Genomic DNA, 20,616 nt, shown 5'->3' with positions numbered 1-20,616 from the left:
ACCTCACTGCAAAATGGTTCTGTCTAAATTATGTCACTGATAATTCATCTGTTTCGGTGGCTTATCTTGACTAAAAATGCCAATTTTATTATACGGCATTTCAGAAGTTTCCATAGTGAATAAAGTTTGTGATAAATTATTCACTTTGTTCAAATTAACTATAGATCATCGAATTCTTACTGATACCAGCAGGACAATCTGGAGAGCTAAACTTGCCTGCTGCTCTGAGATTTGTCATTATAACTCAAGAAGGCATTTAACCTCTAACTACAAGTACACAGGAAAGCAATAGATCACCGATAAACTTGAAGGGGCAGCAACAACGAAGCCTCAGAGGTTCTAATCATTGGTAGAAAGGAGATTGTGGGGTGGGGGAGGAAAGAGGAGAGCTAACTCATTTGTTGACGCCTTCAAAAATAAGGAAGATATTGTTTCAGTACAGCAGGCAGCATAAATTAAGATGGCAGTGTGTAATTATCCAACAGGCGGTCATTTTGAAACCAGACAATTGAGGAAGATGGATTATTTGAAATTGACCACAGAAATAAAAGAAGGAGAAAGTGTATAATCAGGAACTGATCCATTTTACACCAGCAACCAAGTTTAGAATCACCCCTGAAAATCTTCTGAAAGTTTGGTCCCTCTTGGCGGAGCATTGTGCCACAATATCCAAGTGAAGAGGTTTGTTTTCAGGACATTGTAGAGAGCAGGGAACAAACAATAAATGATGTAATTCAAATGGTCCCTTAATTTAGGCAGGATGAACTGAATGGCCTCTAACAGTGTATAATTTTAACACGTTGATGGCATTTTTAATGTTTTTCTTCACTCAAGCAATGCAAATTGTTGAGCTCTATCATACTCTTAACTGGTTTATAGAAAGTATTTCACATCTGTTTACACTGCTCTCTGCTCCCATCAAGAAAGGGGTATAGGTGCCACAAGACTTGCTCTACCAGGTTCAAGAACAGTTGCTACCCCTCCACCATCGGACTCCTCAATGACAAATTGAATCAGGGACTCATTTAAGGGTTCTTACTTTGTAACACAGAAGAAAAAAAAATTCAGTAAAAAATAATTACAGAGTCGGTTTACATATCTTTCTCTGTTTACAGTTCCGTCTTTAGTATACGCATCTTTTGTGGAGTACAGTTTCTTGCACTACCCATAAGTAGAAATTCTGCCTGACTCACGAGAAAAAGGATCTTAGGGTTCTATGTGATGTCATGTACGTACTGACAATCTGAATTTTGAACCTTTACCCCTGAACAAGCCCATTTTGCTCTTCTTTCACCTGTGTGTTTTATTGTACCTTTTCTCTGGAAAATAAAGCTTTACAAACAAGGATGATGTTTTAAGCGATTGAGGAAGCTTTTTTGCTCTCACATTACTGACAGCCCTTTTCTTTAAATCCTCCATTGCTCTTAATATTGGGCATTAAATGGAGAATGTCATTCTGACGATGACGAATGATATTTTTTCCATTAATACAAAAGACTCTCGACTCAAGGGAGCTGTAGGAACAAAATGAGTAATGGTGGCCTTTTACGTGAATGCTGAGAACTCAAGATCCCTGATGAGACAAATCAGATGTAATAAAGACACAAGAAAGGCCTTTAGCTGGTATTAAATGCATCTTTACTTTTATATCCCCTTCCCCAACCTAGATTGAGATCTATTGTGAGTACTCAGCGGATGCCTGTCCTCAGTGCTCTGAATCTCAATTGATGGATAAAAGACTGTCAGCTGGCACCTGCTGGTCACACTCTCATCTCAGATGGCGGCATCCAAGAAATGGGGATCTCTTCTGTGTCAGCATCCGCGGTTGGTTCAGTAAAGGGGGTAGATCCTTTGAATGGGATATTAGGCTGAGGAACCAAATGGATGCTGAACGTGCCATTGGAATATTTGAAGTGGAGACCATAAAGCTCTCCCTCAATATGACGAAACTTGCACCATCTGAATCCAAACAGTCAAATATTTAGCTTATGACTTGCCAAGTTTGGATTGCAGTGGTGCAAAAGTTAATATAAATATTAGAATTCTCCCCAAAATATACCAATACTACTCTTCATTCAGAATTTTATCTACAATAACATGATGAAGGGTTCCTTTTAAGGATTCATGCACAAATTCATTGATTATTGTTTACTGTGTAATATAATGCAAAATAGGGATTAAACGGTATAAAATATAATTGTTTGGAACAGTAATGAAAATATAGACTTTGTTCCTCTGCATTACCACATCTATAAATTATAACCTGAAATTTTCATTGGAATGAAATATTGATCTGCACAGCAGTGAAGCATCCATTCGTGTCCTCAGAAGAACATCATTTAACTGATGTCACTGTAATGGCTTCCAATGCAAAAGAGGCATCTTAGATTGAACAATTAATTTCCAGCTATTTCTGAGATCAAGGGATGATTCTGAAATGACCTCTGAACCTTCACTTCCACCTACACTGCTGAGTGAACGCTGATTGTAGGAATGACCCTCAAACTGTCAAACCTATTCTATCAATCTGCTCCTGTTAAGTTACTTTGCTGTCGGATATGTAACATTCTCAGTAAAAATTGTCAGAGGAAAGCTACAAGACCATAATGGGAATTATAGCACATTGCAAAAGCAGTGAATTATTTTTATGGTTGTCAGATTCAGTTATTAATAACAAGGACCATGAAAGCCTGAAATAGGTTCAATGGAAAAAAGACCTTTCAAACAATTGATCTTATCCAGCTAACCTTGCCATCATAGACATTTAAACACTGAAATGGGTTCAATCCTGCCACTAGCCTTTCTTGCCCAGCCATTCTGAATGCTAATTCTCGGCATAAAGAAATATTTCTATTTTTCCAGAATTATTGAATGCTTGTAAATTTGCTTCATTCAGTGAATTTGTCATTGCTGACCTCATTTTCTTTCAGGAATCACACTACTTAGAAAAATGAATTTCTCAGGGTGTGTTCAGACCACTGAGTAGTCTGAATTCACCCCTTCTGAATTTGGTATATGCACAAGCCTGGCCTTCCAAATTTCTCTCTGAAGAATGAGACCCACTTGGTGCTTAAAGGTCTTTGATGAAGGTCTAAAATTAATCTTGGCCAGTATAGTTGCAGCTCCAATGCCCATGAATTCTCAATCATTGTTTAACTTGCCCCATGGTAACTGCTGTACACTGCTCTTCTCTCTTCCCTTGCCCAAAATCTATTCTCTCCTTTCCTCATTGTATCTAAATAACACCTTTGGTCTGTTGGTCTGACCCCCCCCCCACCAATCTTTAATTCAAACACCCCTGTAGTTTTTCACTCATACCTGAGGAAGGGCTCACATCTGAAATGTCCATAATATATCTTTACCTCCTATGGATGCTGTGAGACCAGCCAAGTTCCTCCAGCATTCCTGTGTTTTGACTACAATTACAAAAATTTGTGTTTTACTCCATTTCCAAATTGAAGACGAGTTGTGAACATGCTGCACAGTCACGTACTCTAACACAGGAGGGGGATATCCTCAAGACCTTACTGGCTCCCACCAGCACAATGTTACCAGTCTCCTTCTTTTACTTCACTGTTGTCCTGTGATTTATTCTCTCTCACATTCCCAACATCTCACCCTTGATTTGTCTTTCACTGGTTTACAACAAGACGGAATTTGCAACGTCACAGCACATCATGGGACTGACAACCAGCAGAAACTCCCATGGACACAGGAGAATCCATAAACTCCACATTGACCACATCCAAGGCCAGGATTGAACCCAGGACACTCCAAAAATGAACAAGCAACACAGGCGGTTGTGGAGGAGAGATTGATACATTCTTGATTAGTCTGGTGGATCAAAGGTTATGGGGAGAAGGCCAGGTAGTGGCACGAAGTGGAGAATGGATCAGCTCATGATTAAATGGCGCGCCGGACACAATGGGTGGAATAGCTGATTTGTGCTCTGATATTTTAGCGTCTTACGGTTATACATGGATACAAAGTTGTAACTCAGATGGGGCCTGATTTGTGCAGTGAGGCCCCCTCCTCTCTGTGTTCCAAAATCCTCAAAGTCCTTGTCATTTTGATCACTTTGTTTCTTCCCACTTGCCCTTTTGTGATTTGTGCAACTGGGTTCTAAATCCATTTTCTCTTCTGCTTCTCCTTCTATTGGACCAAAGTCTCACTGCCTGATACTACAGATGTTAAAAGAGTACCTGACATTTCTTGAATAAGTATTTTCACTTCTTCCACAGACAGCACCCAAGGGCAGAGAACGCGAACATCAGTGATGCTTTGAAACACAGCCGTCACTCACACTACTATTGGGAAATCACTCAACAGACCTACTAACTTGCAGTGGAGTAGATAAATGGAGAATTATAAGGTCTGTGAATCCCTGAGTTATCTCAACATGATCTGTCAAACTGTCAAAAGAACATATTTAATTTTGTATTGAAGCATAGAAACATACAGGATTACCAGCCCCCCCACATCTCCATCAGGCACACTGAACTCAAAACGGTCAATCAGTTTACCTATCTCAGCTGCACCATTTCATCAGATGCAAGGATCGACAACGAGATAGACAATAGACTCGCCAAGGCAAATAGCGCCTTTGGAAGACTACACAAAAGAGTCTGGAAAAACAACCAACTGAAAAACCTCACAAAGATTAGCGTATACAGAGCCATTGTCATACCCACACTCCTGTTCGGCTCCGAATCATGGGTCCTCTACCAGCATCACTTACGGCTCCTAGAACGCTTCCACCAGCATTGTCTCCGCTCCATCCTCAACATTCATCGGAGCGACTTCATCAACATCGAAGTACTCGAGATGGCAGAGGCCGACAGCATCGAATCCACGCTGCTGAAGACCCAACTGCGCTGGGTAGGTCACGTCTCCAGAATGGAGGACCATCACTTTCCCAAGATCATGTTATATGGCGAGCTCTCCACTGGCCACTGAAACAGAGGTGTACCAAAGAAGAGGTACAAGGACTGCTTAAAGAAATCTCTTGGTGCCTGCCACATTGACCACCGCCAGTGGGCTGATATCGCCTCAAACCGTGCATCTTGGCGCCTCACAGTTCGGCGGGCAGCAACCTCCTTTGAAGAAGACCGCAGAGCCCACCTCACTGACAAAAGGCAAAGGAGGAAAAACCCAACACCCAACCCCAACCCACCAATTTTCCCCTGCAGCCGCTGCAACCGTGTCTGCCTGTCCCTCATTGGACTTGTCAGCCACAAACGAGCCTGCAGCTGACGTGGACATTACCCCTCCATAAATCTTTGTCCGCGAAGCCAAGCCAAAGAAGACAATTGTTTTTGACAATTGTTTGTTGGCCTTCCATGATAGCTGATATTGTGAAAGGCCCTTAGTTCTAGTTCTGCCACTCTCCATTTAAAAACTATAAATAGCACCATAAACTATAAATCCTCTATTTTTCCAAATGCCATTCCATTCCCAATCTCCCTCAAGGCTCTTTCCAAATTCACTGTGCTCTCCTACAACTATTCAGTCTTTTCAAGAATGCTTTTGCCTAGCCAACAGTTCTAGAAATTTGATTCTCTGCACATTACCACAACGTAATATCCTGCTCATCCTTCCTGATCCTGATGCAAACTTCAATGCACAGAAATGCTGGAGGAACTCAGCAGGTCTTGCAGTGTCAGAGGTAAAGATACATTACTTCAAGGGAAGGGCTCAGGCCTGAAACATTTGGTCTCCTGTTGGCACTGAGACCTACCAGCATTTCAGTTTTTACTATAATCACAGTATCTACAGACTTTTGTGTTTCACAACCTTCAATATGTTCATTTCCAGTATCTCTCCTTTATTGTACAACTTGTTGATATTTCCCCATCCATCTACTGTGCTCTTTTTCCTCCTGTTCAGTCACCTCAGTAAACCCTACCATTGCACTGTTAAATGTTTAACAATTCCAACTAACTGCATTATATCCACAAGAAATACTTGGTCATTAACAACCCTAGCTATGTTAACAGCCCCTCATGGTTCAGATCCCCCTCTTTAATCAAGCACGTCTTCCATTCTGGCTTGGTGTCTAACCTTGTGCTGGCTTTTATAGGTTGGACTGGCAATGGTGCTGTGGTTAGAACTACTTCTTCCCAAGTCAACTGACCCCTTGCTTCAATCTGAACTCCTGTGTGATCTGCATGGAGTTTGCATGGTCTTCCCATGACCATGTGGATCTCCCTTGAATGCTTTTATTTCCTCTCATCGCCAGGATGTGCTTGTGAGCAAGTCAATTCATCACTGCCAATTCTCCCTAAAGTAATGCGTGATAGCAGAAATGGGGGATATGGCTGGGCATGTGAGAGAGAATTGATTACAAAGAAAATAGCATGGGAATGTGATTAAAGTTGTGACAGAGTATATAGAAATGTTTTTGGGAGATAAATTAGGAAAGGTTTGTTAGAGTAGGTTACATACAATCACTAAAACAGATCTTATTTGAAAGACTGGAGCTCTGCTAATGCTGGACATATCAGGGCCTGAGCTTTTGCAAGAGCTTTGAAGAGTGCTCAAGACTTCACTAATGGATTATTGTTTACAAAAGGCAACAGATGAAAGAGTTTGTCAGAGCTGCTTCAGTCTGGTGCAAGAGGGTCAAACAGACTTTTCTCTCTGAGTGAGAGAAAGAGAGAAACAGATCACTTGTATGGTGTTACAGCCAGCAGAAGCAGCTGGGACTGGAACAGGACAAGCTGACAAGCCTATTTGGAAGACAGCCTGGTTTATGCAAGAAGAGAGGACTGGCTCTCTAATGTTTCACTTGGAATAAGAGAAACAAGGTACTCTGTGGTGACCTGAAAGAAAAAAGTTATCATCTGGGAGATCCCTGTCTTCCACAAGACACTTAAGTGGCTAATGGAAATAAATATGCAACAAAACTTTCTCTGAAAACCGACAATAACCTTTTTGAGTGGTAACCATTTACCTTTCAAGCACCAAAGCCTGGTGAACTTTATAAATGTTAAATTCTGTGCACAGTATAAGAATTGCCTGCAACCAGTGAACTTGGAGGAATGAGAAGTGAGATTGGATTGTGAACCAAAGAACTTTTGTGAACTTGCACACACATGCACTTAGAATTAGAAGGGGGTTAAGTTAGGTTAAGTAAGTCAATAGTGATAAGTTAAAGTTTGATTCTATTTTCATGTTTAAAGATAATTAAATGCAACTTATAAATAAACCATTTGTCTTGGTAAATATCTATTGCTGCTGGATTTTGGGGTCCTCTGGGCTCGTAACAAAGTACACAAACGTGCCAGAGAAACTCAGCAGATTACACAGCATCCATGGAAATAAAAGGCAGTCGATGTTTTGGGCCTGAGCCCTTTTACAGTGGAATGAGAGGAGGAGGGAGATTTACAGATGAGAGGTTAAAGGTTGGAGGGTAGAAGCTAAGAAGTGATAGGGAAAAGAGCACAGAGGGCTAAGAAAGTAACTCATTGATAGAAGGAAGGGAATGGAAATGTAATTCAGGGGATTACTAGGAGAACCAGTATCGACTTGACAGGCTGAATGGCCTTTTTCTATGTCATAGGGAAAATGAAAAATGAGGAAAGTAAACAGTTAAAGGAGTTAAAATATTTGCAACTTAAAGGAAGGGAGGTGCTTCCACTGAAATGTGGCCTTTTATTGATTAACGAGGGAGATAATGGGCATTTAAAAGTGAATTTTGGGGTTTAAATTTGATGGCCCCTGAAAACAGTGAAGGAACCATGAGATGCCAATAACCTGCAGCACTTCAGTGGCCAGAACTCATTTCATACTCTGCAATGAATGTTAGTTCTACTGCCAAGGTATGAGGCATCCCTGATCAATCAAGTCTGCAACCCACTGATTACAAGGCTTCAAGGGTCTGGTGGTAAACAGCAACAAAATTCAAAATTGTTATGCTTGCTATTAGTTGTACCTGCATAAATTTGAATATCTTTAGCGCTTGTTTTGGAGTTGGTCCTACTTTTTTTCCTCCAAGTCGAGAAAGATATAGAATAGTTTGAGGTAGTTATTCAACAGAACCTCATCACATATTCACACATTGCAGCTGAGCATATTCAGGCTCAAATATGGCATTCATGACATTTGTTGTCTCAGTTAAAAGTATAAATTAATGTGACTTATGTGTATGATTGACAGCCCATTGGATCTTCTAGTCAACGACGAGAAGCCCGGTTAGAATAGCAGTTAGCCGAAGATTGGCGGCCCCAGCGACCCGGGTTCGAATCCGCCACTGTCTATAAGGGGTTTGTACGATTCCCCCCCCCCACCCCCTGTGTCTGAGTGGGTTTCCTCTGGGTGCACCAGTTCCCTCCCAATGTTCAAAATGGACAGTGTTTATAGCTTAATTAGTGTTTTGTGGGCGGGAAGGGCCTGTTACCTTGCAGTATCTCCAAAATTGAAATGACGCAAAAGGTCGTTTGAAACCCCAAACGGAGGATAATTCTACACTCACTCTGGAGTTTAGCAGGATGAGAGCTGATGAATTACAGTGATACAAGAGAGATTGTCTGGACTTTTTCTCGGACCATAAAGTCCAATGCAAAGGACAATCTCATGATAAGGGGCAGCGTCAAAGGACTGAGACAAGGAGACATTTATACCTTCAGAATGTTTCACCATCTCCAATCCCAAATGAAATTTGGGAATGTTTTGACATTCACTTGTAACATGGGGATGCAGGTTTCAAGTTCAAGTATATTATCATCTGACTGTCCATCAGTGGCGTAGCTAGGGGGTGCAGGGCACTCCCCTGAGCACATTTTTCAAAAGTGACACCTTTCCTCCACCTCCAGTTCACCGCCACACGTGCCCCCCAACCCCACTCCAATGCTGCCTCCACTCCCCCCACCTCACTTTGACGCCACCGACACCTCCCCATCTAAAAATCAGTGATGCCCACCATTCAACCAATGACTTACCATCTGGTATGTGTCGTGAAGCCTTTTTTATGTGCTCACTGCCCCCTAACTTAAGAACCTTGCTGTACATTTCTCTGATCTACTGCACACACATACAAAGCACCTAATAATTGCATGTATACATAGAGATACATTTTAAATAAATATAGATAAATATTTTGAGATGATTTACTTGGTTACAAGATACTGTTCATCAATATCAAAGCCTGTAGGAAGAAGCTATTTCCCAGCCACAAAGACCCGAGGTCCTGAATTTGATTTTTCTGTACCTCCTTCTTGATGATGACCCTTTCCATCCAGCACACTGCAAGGGTCTTCTATAATTCTTGAGCAATGCTCTCAGTAAATGTCGTTAATAGAGGAGAGGAAGACCCCAATGATCCTCTCGGCTGATTGGATGATCTTCTGCATTGACTTCCAGTTCGATGCTTTGCAGCTTCCATCCCACACAACATTGCAGCCAGACCGGACGCTTGCAATTGTGCTCCTTTCAAAAGTTGTCAAGATGGAGGCTAGTCGTCTCACCCTCCTCCTGAGGAAGTATAGTAAGGTGGTGTTGTGGGTCCAGAATAGGTCATCCACTATACACCCACTAAAGTACTCTGATGCCTTCCTGTTCTTGGCTTATTCCTGAAGGGCTCAGGCCCGAAACTTTAGGAATACACCTTTACCTCCTATGGACACTGAGACCAGCTGAGCTCCTCCAACATTTGTGTGCTTAAACTACAATCACAGCATCTGCAGAATTTCCTGTTTCACTCCACGGAACTTTCTGCTCTCCACTCTTTCCATGGCGGAACCATTGATGTGCAGTGGAGAATGGTCATCCTTTGTCCTTCATCTCTGAGCGGATCCATGCCCACGTGGCTCCCCAAACATTCTGTGCAGTAACAGTCTCCTTCCCCCCCCCCCCCCCCCCCGCCGTAGAGATCCCATTCTCCTCTGCCTTCTGCTCCCACCATGACATGGTCCACTCTTCTCGCCATCAGCTGATGCTCAGTCACATTTGATTCCAATGGGAATGGTAATTACTGCACAGATATCAGAAACCTCTTCAGCAAACTCCCTGCATCAATGCCACACAAAACCCTGCAGCAGTCTGAAAATCGGATTGTGAACAAAAAGAATCAACTGAGCTGGCAAATCAATACTTGATGACCTTTTTAAACTTGGACTGATTGGATGGGGTGGGAGGGGTCCACTAAGAAGGCAAGGCATTCACTAGAGTATTGAACCCCAAAATTAGCACTGACAAAGTCGCTCATACGGCACACTCTCCTACACGGTGTGATTCTAATGGCAGCATGAGAGCCAAACTCTGACCGTGCTCACTAAACAGTTATCATTCAGGTTTAAATTTTGTACCACTTAAATTTTAAATGAAATGATTACAAGGAAATTGGAACAGTGAGTACCAGTCAACTTCCTCGATGTCAGAAAGAGAGAATGCCTTTCTTTTATGTAGTACCATTCGTGATCACCGGACACCCTGAAATCCCTTGAATAACTAATGAGGGGTGGTCACTGGTGCCAGATAAGCAATGAAACAGCACGGACGTTATCTGTTGGAACTGTCCTGGATGAATCATTAATGATAAATGTTTTGTGACTCTTTCCTTTGACAAGATAACTCACTAAAGGGAGCAGTTTAGGGGAAAAGAGAGGAAAACTACCAAAAAGTAGACATTTCTTGTGCAAATCTTGATATTCTCATTGTCCCAATTTGTTCCCATGTTGGTTACTCCTGATTCAAGCATCTCTGCCTTTCAAGTTCCATTGTTTCTGCCTTTTGCCAACAGGATTGTGTTTGCTTCATATCCATTTAACATCATCAGTTGGTATTATAGTTATGAGCTCAAAATAGGCAGAGATTTATTTTGACAGTTGCCATTTTGACAGTTGCACCCTGTTGTAATTTCCTTTTCCCTCTCCTGAAGAAATTTAGGAAGGGTGACACGATTCAGTTTGGGGAAGCTGTGGGCATATTTACATCTCCTTTCAATGACAGACAACCTGCCTGGACCTGTCACTGATGAGGTGCCATGGGGGTAAAGAGAAAGACGTGCGAGGCAAGCTGCAACTAGTTCCACCACAGCTGGCAACTGCTCTACACATCATGCACTGTCATTGGAATCCCCCAGATGCAAAGCACCTTTCCCCCACCCCATACCTCTTTACACTTTGCAGGGATCAGTCACCTGAGGCTGCAACGTCTGCTCTTCCCTTTCACGTCCTTCAGTGTGATCACAGAAAATGCAAAAATTGCCCATACATCTCCCCTTCACTTCCATCCAGGCCCACAAATCATAAACTCTAATTAGTCCATTCGAGGAAGTGACATTGAGATACAAACTTGACAGACAAGGATGTAACATTAATGAATGGTCATGAACATCTAAGAGCAGCCAAATCTGGGAAGGATTCTCCATAATCCTTTTTGGTTGATGGGATAGACAGCTTTAAATAGGACAAGTAGAAAATCGGTGACACAGTCTCTAATTTCTTGGTCTGGTTAATTAGCTACTGCAAATGATCTTTAGTGTAGTAGAAATGTTATGGGAGGGGGTGGTGGAAAGGGAAGAGATGGTGTTAATGGGTATTTGAGAGGTTACAGAAAATAATTATTTAGATAATAAACAAAAATAGGTTATATCTGAAAAATATTTGCGATAGGAAAGTTTTAAGGTGACCAAAACCCATAAAATACACCCAAAAGTGTTCAGGAAATAAAAATCTTCATTGTCCAGTGTAATTGGAGAATGGAGTTGAAGGGATTGCTCTGGGATACAGTGTTGGCCTCCAATGTCAAAAAGAAATAAGCAAATATAAACACCGCTCTTCATTGTTCTGCATTACACTTGTCTAACACGCCTTTTATGACATTGCCTCTCAGGTTCTGAGCTCTCTACCCAGTGTTTAAAACCCTTACACAAGTTGGCGGCTTGAACCTGTGGAACTCAAACAATGAACAGGAAATGTGCAAAGCTTTATCCATCAAGGACTATTCCAAGCAATTAACAGGGATGTATCCTAGAACGCTTCCACCAGCGTTGTCTCCGCTCCATCCTCAACATCCATTGGAGCGCTCACACCCCTAACGTCGAGGTACTCGAGATGGCAGAGGTCGACAGCATCGAGTCCACGCTGCTGAAGATCCAGCTGCGCTGGATGGGTCACGTCTCCAGAATGGAGGACCATCGCCTTCCCAAGATCGTATTATATGGCGAGCTCTCCACTGGCCACCGTGACAGAGGTGCACCAAAGAAAAGGTACAAGGACTGCCTAAAGAAATCTCTTGGTGCCTGCCACATTGACCACCGCCAGTGGGCTGAAAACGCCTCAAACCGTGCATCTTGGCGCCTCACAGTTTGGCGGGCAGCAGCCTCCTTTGAAGAAGACCGCAGAGCCCACCTCACTGACAAAAGGCAAAGGAGGAAAAACCCAACACCCAACCCCAACCAACCAATTTTCCCTTGCAACCGCTGCAATCGTGTCTGCCTGTCCCGCATCGGACTTGTCAGCCACAAACGAGCCTGCAGCTGACGTGGACTTTTTACCCCCTCCATAAATCTTCGTCCGCGAAGCCAAGCCAAAGAAGAAGAAAAAAAATTGAAGAAATGTAGATCAAGCCATGAATGAGAAGGAAATGGAAGGTTATAGATGATGGTTGGAAGGGTAGTGGAGGCCCAATGTGGAGCACAGTCACTGCCGAACACCAAACAGGCCAAATGCCTGCATCTGTGCTGTGAATGCAATAATCTTGTCTAATTGCATACATATCTTTTCCTAAGCTAGTTCATCTGACGATATATAATTACTTGCTTTGTCAGCAGCTGTGGGGTTGATGCAAGAACTCGATTAAAACCACCTGAGATGGCTCCTTGGGGTAGTCAGCATATGACGCATCTGCTTTATCAGCCGCCTGTTCATGATTTATATCGTATTTAGCAAGATCTGAATCTCACGACAACTTGGGACCAGCATTAAATTAATCTCCTGTTATTATTGTAGACATTTAACTTGAACAAGTTCTGTAAAATGAGCTAGCCACACTCAATAAGCTTTACACCCAACAATTAGACATTTGTTTGAACAAGCTTATCTCAAGCAATATCAATGTTGGAAACTGAACAATACTTAAATCTATTTGGAAATGAATGGGCAGAATAAAACAAAAAGCATGTTGTCAACAAAAAAAAACTTCAGTAAGTCTGTTTGAAACTCATGATTCAATGCAGACATGACAATGGTCAAAAGTGCTGGCCAGTTTCAAACACAAACAAGTTTGCCAAACCCATGTGGTGTGAATATCAAAAAAGATTTGCATGTCAATGCATACAAAGTGCCATAGTTGGCTGACTCTGCCTCCAATGTTAATTGAAAGTGTTCAACATTTGAAGAGTTACTGGAGTAAAACCTAACCAACAAATTTTCAGGAAGCTGAAGCTACTGCTCGAGGCGCACAGTGGTTTGGGGAGCATCGGTGGGAGAAAAACCCAGCGAGTTCTTCCAGCAGATTGCGTTCAGCTTCAGATTCCAGCGACCACAGTCTCCCATGTGATCACAGAAAGCTGATAAGCTTGTTCTTTTCCTCAAAGTGTTCCTGTCGTGCTAATGGTTAAAGGTCAAATATTTCTACATTGAACACACCGTGGTATAATAGGTGGAAACAGGATGAAGGCAATGGATTATATAGGACAGTGAGCTGTGGGGAAGATTGATGCAGTATTTACTGCCAGAATGAATAATAATCAAAATAATCTGAAACTAAAAAGTGAGTAATATTTGAGCAACAGGTATTCCTACAAGGGAATTGTGGACACAGTTGATCACCTGTACACAATTAGGAATTGGTTCCTTTAAATAATTATAGGAGTGAGTTGTGTTCAAGGTCAGAGAAAAAACACACGAGTGCATGTTGTGGCAACGGTTAAGCATTAAATCTAAGTCAGGTCCAAGGAACAGAGGTCACATCAGTGCACTATAGTTTATTCCAGCCGTTCTCATTGGGACCTGACGAAGCTTCCCTGGGGGCCCACAGCACGTTGAAGTAAAGCCCTTCTCTTTTCACCTCGTGTAACTTTTATGAAGAATCCAAAACTTGACTGGTTCACAGGGAAGGGGGCCCATAAACATTGAGCAGAGTCTTGGGGAGGGGCGGTGAAAATGGTTGAGAATGGCTGGTTTATTGTACTTAATATAACCTTTCTGCATCTAATACCTTATGTCATTTTATATGGAGTCCCCATGTTTATATGGTTTAGTTTCTGCCGACTATTCTGTCTTTGTAAAAGCTCTAGCTTGTGCTGCTCTGTGGACCCTGACTACCACATGTGGAATTGGAACCTTAAAAATCTCATCCCAAAACCAGGGGTTGTCTTATATGCCAAGTATAAAATCTGAACCTTTAATATCCTGTGGTAATGAAACATAAAACACTCGTATATACTCCGTGGGGGGGTGGCTTGGGAGGAGGGAGGGGGGAGGGAGAAAAAGTCACTGTAAATGTGTGGAAAAGAAAAAGTGTATATCATGGCTATTGTGATTTATGGTGTGAAAAATAAAAAAAAAAAACACTCGTATATACTCCTATGTTTCTATTTTAAAAATTCTTTCTTCTGAAACTTACATTTGGGAAGCTGGATTAACAGTAATTTTATATTAAAACAATAAATATTATAAACCTGACCAGCCTACTTTAAAATAACAGCTTACAACAGTCACTGTTTGCAGTGGTTGGCGATCAGTAAGCAATCAGCCCAGGGTGCATGCTGTTTAGACAGCCTCATCAGGCCAATCATTATAAACCTGACAGTGACCAGTCATCGGTACTTTTTAAACTTTGTTTCTTGGGAAGTTTTCACTCCAACACAAACAGGGCAGTCGTTTTATGAAATAATCTGGTACTGCCGCAGAAAAGCAAAAATAGTGCCGAAATGACTGGGGCAGCAAGCTCTCAGCTGTAAGTGCTAGACTTAGGGCAGTTTTATACAGTGAGTTTAGCTCGAAACCTACATTTTAAGGTGGGGGGGGGGGAAGGTCATCTTATATGCTGATATATACGGTACTTGTATTCACCCAGACAAGCTCAAACCAACCCCAGAAGATAGATAAAAGAAAACCACAAACTTACCTAAAGATCCAGCTTTAAAGATACAAGGGCTCTAAAGATGAAGTAATTTTTAAGCAAGCACCCAGCAGTGCAATTTCTGATCATTCAAGCTCCATATTTTTGGTCATTGATCAGTTTATATCATTCCTTGTGTTAGTGTCGACATCATTAGGATTCCCTTGCAAGATTTTTCCTAGTTTAATCTTACTTTCAAGCCCAACATTTTCACAAAAATTTTGAGACAAGAAAACTAAAATTTAAACTGGAAATGTTTGGCAAGTCAGCAGAGAGAGAGACAGAGAGAGAGACAGAGAGAGAGACAGAGAGAGAGACAGAGAGAGAGACAGAGAGAGAGACAGAGAGAGAGACAGAGAGAGAGAGACAGAGAGAGAGACAGAGAGAGAGAGACAGAGAGAGAGACAGAGAGAGAGAGAGACAGAGAGAGAGACAGACAGAGAGAGAGAGACAGAGAGAGAGAGACAGAGAGAGAGAGACAGAGAGGTCAGTTCTACAGTAGCCTCTAACTGGATGGCACTAACATTAACTTCTCCACTTTCTGTTAAACACTCCCCCCCCCCCCCCTTATCAAATCCAGTGAGCACCTTTTGGCTGTGGGACTGGACTCCTCCCCTTCTCTCTTCAGTCTTTATTCAGATGCCTTCCAGTTTTTTTGCTTATACCTTGAAAAGGGGCTCAGGCCTAAAACATCAGTCATCATACCTTTACCTCCTATGGATGCTGTGAGCCACCCGCGTTCCTCCAGCATTTCTGTGTATTTACTATAATCACAGCGACTGCAATCTTCCATGTTTCACCGACATTATTTCTTTGAAAGATCAATGCCTGACCCCCTATTTTTCAGCCTTTTGAATTTTCAGTTCCTCAAGAATTCCAATTAAGTATGATCCTCTCTGAAGAAATGTTTGATTAGACTGTTCATGAATTTCACCAATCTAAGCTTTTGGATCAATTGTTCTGTTTCAACTTAAAAGCTTCATTTGCACTTCATTGACAGGCTACAGCTGCTATTATCTAACAGTGCTACTGGAATTCACCATCTGTGTCATTTTAAGAAAGAAACTTTTAAAAACCAACAGAACCTAGTGGCAAACACCTCTCTATTTACAGCCTTTGGAAGCCAGTTAAAATCCCAATTCACTCAGGTTCTCACACTCTAGGAGTAACCAAGAACCTGACCACATCCAGTTCCTATTTGGAGTTTATAACATCTCCAGCTTTGGATTGTTATAGTTAGAATTTTTTTTTTAATTACTAAAATTCTGAGAGTGAATAAGATGGGTGGGTGTGGAATTTTTTTTGCTGAGCGTGATACTGGAGGGATTGATTTTACTTCCCAGAAATGCTCTGCTGATGTGATGAAACTCTTGTATCACTTTTTTAATACCAAAAATAGACTTTATTCACATTAAAGTATTTACAAAAGAAAATAACATTCAAGGTCTCTTCCCACCTTTAAGCCCCTTTCACACTTGCCAGTGATCCCAGGAATCGAATGCCAATCGGCCTTTAAAGTGGCAAGTGTGAAAGCAAAATCTGCTCATTGCTGGCATCAGATGATGTCATCCCATGCTGGGGATTGCTGGCCTCGACCCCTAGTACAGTCCATGGCGTCTGCAGATGCCAGCGTTGAGATCAGGGAAGTGTGAAATGGGCAGCAACATTGCAGACACTTCCTATTAAAGGTAGAACAGACCAAATGTAGGGGACAAACCCTTGCAAGTGTGAAAGCGTTCAGTGTCCCAGCTAGGAGTGGTCTAGGGTGAAAGTCCAAACCCCCATTCCTATCCCGGGACACTCAATGGCTAATTTACTGGCATGCAAGTGTGAAAGGGGTTATAGTTTCATATCCATATATTCCTGTCACTGTACATTGTTACATTCGATTTTATTTACACCATTACCACCACTGTGGCACCTTGTCACTTCTTCTCACCCCCCCCCACCCCCATTGTTTGAGGGACTTCCCATCAGTCTCAGCCCCCCTAGTAATGGGAGGGCTCCAGACTGTGGTCCTTCAGCACAGCACCCTCACATTGGCTGCACCAAGCCTCAGTAAGTCCCTCAGCAAGTACACCTACAGCCTGGAATGTGCCAGTCTTGTATCAAATACACTTGATGGAGCCTCATTGCTTGCACGCATGGTGCAGGATCCATTGAGGTTGTCATCTTCTAAAACCTCCAAAGACACCAGAAGGAAAAGCAAACCAATGTGAATATCCTCTCCCAGGTCAATATTCAGACTCAGTTGGTTCTGTTGGGCAGTCTATGTTTGCATTCTTAACTCCAAAGTTCTAAATGAACACTTTATTCTGAGTTCTGCCATAGGAAAGTCATTATCAGGCCAACAGAAGTAAAGATTGAATATTGTTCTCAAACATATCTTGGAAAAATGAACACTCTGAGATGCACGCCCATGAGCGCTCAAAATGGTGAAAAGGCATTAGGGTGGTGTTGAGAACTTTGGAGCCATGTATTGGAAGCACACAAAAACCTTACATGAAAGGCAGAAGGACTGAACCAATCCACAAACCACCCAGCTGCCTGCACCATTAGGAACCTCCTGCCCCAGCTATGGAAGAGTTTACTTTTATTATTTTGACTTCATCTGTCACTTCAGAACCATAAAACCTGAGTGGAAAGAAGTCACTTTCAATCCATACAAGCATACAGACATACAGCACAGGAACAGGCCTTTCGGGCCCAGGGGCCCATGCCACCCAATTAACCTGCAATCCCCGTATATTTTGAAGATCGAGAGGAAACCAGAGCACCCGAAGGAAAGCCATGCAGACACATGAACATACAAGCTCCTTACAGACAGCACAGTCCAAAGTGAACCTCGGTCACTGGCGCTGTAACAGCGACGCTTTAACTGCTACACTAACCGTGCTGCCCCTAGATCCTGAGGGACTAATCAAAAGGAAAAGAAGAACAGGTGGATAGCAATCAAAATGTAGTACATTGAAATATTCTTTTTCATTTGCCAATGAATTTATGCTTTTCATCTCATTAAGGTGTATTACATGTCAAATGTTTCTTTTACAGTTAACATTGCTAGCTGATGGAGTTTCTCCTTCTGTATTATCCATGTATTTTCTTTGAAGTCCTGGAGTTATTGAACACTGAAACAAGCCATTTGTCCCTTGACCACGTCAACATTTACACTAGACACAAGTCCCATTTTGCTCTCCCCACATTCTCAATGTATTGTCATGTTCCCTCTGATGTTACCACTCACCTATTTGCTAGTGGCTATTTACAGTGCCTAATCAACCTACCAAACCACTCATCACTGGGATGTGGGATGAAACCAGCACATCGGGAGGAAACCTGTGTAGTTACAGAGAGAACATGAAGTAATCATCAGGCCAACAGCAGATTTAATTATGTTTTCAAATGTATCTTGTAAAATGCAACACTCTTATTGGCTCTTGAGAAGCACACGCATGACCACTCAAAGTGGAGAAGGAGCATTAGGATTCAGAGCATCATGAAAGCTGTGCAGTTACAGGGAGAATGTGAAGACTCCAGCCTAGATAGCACCCCAAACAACTACTTTCCTTTATAATCACTTGGAGGAGATCAGCAAAGTTGTTGTTGTCTATGACTCATTCAAACAAATTCATACTAAAGTTGAGTTGAGTTTTCCAAAGTTTATTAAATGATATTAAACTTTGTTAATGTTATTATCAGTTGCTATATATTGTTACAAGCCATTAAAACATTGTGAGATGGTCAATATAAATTGTCAGAACATTTCTGATCTGACCATTTCACAGAACAAAAGAAACTAGCACGTTATGGCTGAGAAATTATCTGTATCCTTGGCTCAAAGATGTTGCTAAGAGACAGCATAAAAGTATGTCAAACAATAGCCAGAAAAATAACAAACAAAACTGCTTGCAAACTTGCAATCCATTTTAACTCTTAGCACCAGAGCTCAGGGATAAACCCACATCACTGGAGCTTCGAGGTAATAACTTTACCAACTGCACCATTGTGCAGTCTCAATGATTCATCATGGATTGTGACACAGTATTTAGAGGTGGTTTGGGACGATTGTTTGAGCAAGTTGCACACAAACATTTTAAAACAGAATTTTTGCAGAGTGCTATTTTGCAAAAGGCAACAAAGTAGCAATATATGGCAGCAGCTTGTCTGGAAGAGCATGTGACCTTTGCAGGCAGAGGTTGAACAGCTTTGCTCTCAGAGAGGGAGGGAATGAGAGAGAGGAGAGACAGAAACTTCAGTTCCAGACGGGCAAGCTGGCAAACTTTGGAAGACTGTCTGGTCAAAGGAGAAGACTGGCTGTCTGAAAGAAACTCAGTGACCTGAAAGAAAGAGGATCATCTGGAGAACCCTGAAGGGGGCAAGTTTCATCAGCAAGACTGATTAAAATGGAATCAGGTACAGATGTCCTGGAACAAAAGGAATATCTCTCTGAAGACCAACAAGAATCCTCCTGAGTGGTAACCATTTGCCTGTTAAGCACCAAAGCCTGGTGAAATTTATTAATGCTAACTTCTGGGCACAGTACAAGAATTGCCTGCAATCAGTGACATTGGACTGTGAACCAAAGAACTTTTCTACACTTATATACACATTACACACATGTGTGCTTAAAATTAGATGGTGGGGGGGACGTTAAGTAAGTTGATAGTAATAAAGTTTGATTCTGTTTTTATGTGCAAAGATAATTAAAAGCAACTTTTGTTTAAGTAACCCTTTGTCATGGTTCATATCTATTGTTGCTGGGTTTTGGATAAAGCTGTTGTTTCTCACTAAGCTTTTTGTTATTTCTATGATATAAACATTATTAAATAGTTTGATTTATTAATTCAGATATACCTTCTCTCACCAAGTAGTGACACAGTTTGTGAAGTGGTTGCACAACGCTATTACAGTGTCAACAACCGGGACTGGGGTTCAAATTCTGGTTTTATGTTCTCGCCCTCATCTGCACAAGTTTTACCCTGGTTCCCGCCCACCCTTTAATAAGTACCGGGGGTTGTAGGTTAATCGGGCTCATGGACCGAAAGGGCCTGTTACTGCGCCGAATGTCTACATTTGAATTTAAAATTTATCTCATCATCTGTTTTGCAAGATTTTATAGTTCAAAAATTAAGCAAATGGGGCAAAACATCATTGCATGAAAAACAAACTAATTTCTCTAATTTCTTTGAATGACAAATCACATTCTTGTTAACAAAATGAATTTGAAAACTATCTTTCAATCTCCACAAGAAATATGTGTTAAACGTATAATGTGGTCAATCTTGTGGTTTACTGCCCATTTCTCTGCCAATTGCAACATCTGATAATGCTGAAGGGGTGGAATAGGATGGGAAATATTGCACTGAACGCGAATGTCTATTTTGTCATTTGTGTTGCTCTGGGACATTTATTATAAGTGTTAACTTTTGTGATAAAGGCATCAGCGAGTTCTCAAAACATTTCTGATACAAGGAGCAGAACCCTATGAATTCTCTCATCTACATGCAAAGATTGCATCCCAAAATTATCACTTCCTGGCAGCTTCCAGTC

At 41.7% G+C, this 20,616-nt stretch overlaps 1 protein-coding gene across 1 annotated transcript in view; it reads right to left on the bottom strand.

Moving 5' to 3' along the window:
* spop (speckle type BTB/POZ protein) overlaps window positions 1-15,561 on the bottom strand; it is a 191,585-nt gene extending 176,024 nt beyond the window's left edge. The window contains exon 1 of the mRNA XM_069904761.1: window positions 15,073-15,561. The gene's annotated coding sequence lies outside the window, so the exon portion shown is untranslated. The remainder of the gene's footprint in view (window positions 1-15,072) is intronic.
* Window positions 15,562-20,616: the final 5,055 nt, after the last annotated feature.

The sequence above is a fragment of the Narcine bancroftii genome, chromosome 12 (genome assembly GCF_036971445.1).
Source record: "Narcine bancroftii isolate sNarBan1 chromosome 12, sNarBan1.hap1, whole genome shotgun sequence".
NCBI classification, from domain to species: domain Eukaryota; kingdom Metazoa; phylum Chordata; class Chondrichthyes; order Torpediniformes; family Narcinidae; genus Narcine; species Narcine bancroftii.
The sequence above is the reverse complement of the archived record's forward strand: the minus strand, read 5'-3'. Positions and strand labels throughout refer to the sequence as shown.